Consider the following 2,049-nt stretch of genomic DNA (forward strand, 5'->3'; position numbering starts at 1 on the left):
CTCCTACCCTGGGGGTTTTTAAGAGGAGGTTAGATGAACACCTTGCTGGGGTCGTTTGACCCCAGTACTCTTTCCTGCCATGGCAGGGGGTCAGACTAGATGATCTGCTCAGGTCCCTTCCGACCCTAGAAACTATGAAACTAGGGGTGGGTAAATAGGGCATCAATCCCAGGTGCTGATTTAGAGGAGGCACCAGAATAGCAGAGAGGGCCGCTGTGGACAGCATGTAGGGAATCTGTCCCAGAGCTGCAGAAGTGGGAACTGCTCCAGCAGCTGCTGCCAAAGTGATGTGAGCCCAAACAGTGTCAGGTAAGGCTCTGCCTGCCCCTCCCTCCTTTCCTGCTTGCACCCCCACTCCAATCTGTCCATGGCACCAGAAGAGCTAGCTATCCCCTTTGCTGAAATGTTGGCTTCAATGAAAATTTCACTGAACCTAACAGGTAAGGTTCCCATGGAACCAGTTTGCTGAAAACTGGTCCCAGGGCTGGAGATCCTGCTCTACCAGGGTCCCCAGCTCTGGGACACAACCACCAGACAGCCTGTCCTAGGGGTGGGAACATGATATTCACCCATGGCTCTAGGGCACCAGCCCAGCCAGGTGCTTCCAGGCTTTGTGGTATGCAGCTGGAAGCACGGACTCCAACCAGAGGCAGAGACCTGGAATCCTAGGCAGCTTTTCTGTGCAATTTGCATTCCTGTTGGTATCACCTCTGCTATTAGTGAAACTGACAAGAATGTCAATTTCACTAAGTTGCTGAAGTGCCTGGGGAGCATAGCTGACTTCAGAAGCACAGTGTGTCAGTGATGCTGAAATACATATTCTGTTTTTACACAGAATTTCCTGTTCTTTTATCCCCCTCTCCTTCTCTCCTGCTAATATGCAAGCAGGGTTTGGTCAGATTTGGATGGAAATCAAACGTTGCTTTCTCCTCCTAACTTTCCTTCTCACCAGATAGCTATATTAGTGACTGACATGAATTTTACCTAAGTCTCTTAAGGAGTGATCTGTAAGACACCTTCACCACTTAATTTGAGTTTCAAGCAGAATTTAGGCAACCTGGACCCATCTCTCCCACAGCAGATTCTGTCTAATTCTGGAAGCACCTAAGCTTCAGAGGCCCTGTATGATGGGATCTTAGAGCTTTCAGGTACATTAAGTGTCTTTTAATCCTGGACATGTGCAGGAGCCCCACCCTTTTGACAAGGCTGAGTAGATGCCTAATACCGACCAGGATGCAGAAATTAGGTAATCCTCTACCTTGGCCTGAGAGGATCCATCCAATAGATGGTCTTTACATGCAATTAACACAACAAACACAACTGGTCTCTTCACAAGATGAAATGGTGTCTGCTGCTTCCTTTTAAATGTAGCTGGAGGTTTGTCTCTATTTTTATGTGATAGCCTAGTGGTTGGAGCATTTACCAAGGAAATGGGAGACCTAGCTATTACGTCCCAAGGACATTCAGACATGCATCCTTTAGGAGAAGACCTGGATTCCAGTCCCTGCATCTTAGACTAGTTCTGTATTTAATCTAATGATTGTTTTAAATGCATCCTACTCACATAAAAGAAAGCCATTAGGAAAGGGTTGCAAGATGGAGATTCTGAGATGAGACTAAAGATTCATCCCTGTCTTCAGCATTTCCATATTAGCAATCTCTATTTTGAGTAGCTCATAGAGTTGCTTATTTCTCATTCTGAGGCACCTAACTCTATGTTCTGAATTTCATTTAGGAGGCCAGGAATCTAGAAAGGAGGCATTGTGACTTCTAACTATCGGGCATCCAAAGCCTCTATTGGCTCTAGCCCTTAGTCTCCCTGATCATCAGTTCCCTCCTTTTAAAGGAGTAGGATAATAATTCTTCCTTTGTCTTTCCCATCAAATTCAACTGTAACCTCTTCAGAGCATGAACTGTGCCATACACTGTATGTCTTATATCTTGAACTTAGCTGGAGTCTCCAGTAGAATCAGGCATATAACATATATATTTTTCTTTTCTGGCCAAAGTAGTGTCATTACAACTGTGTTTTTTTCCGGGGGGGGGGGG

Source organism: Gavialis gangeticus, unplaced genomic scaffold (assembly GCF_001723915.1).
Source record: "Gavialis gangeticus isolate Ggan-Ray unplaced genomic scaffold, GavGan_comp1, whole genome shotgun sequence".
NCBI classification, from domain to species: Eukaryota; Metazoa; Chordata; order Crocodylia; family Gavialidae; genus Gavialis; species Gavialis gangeticus.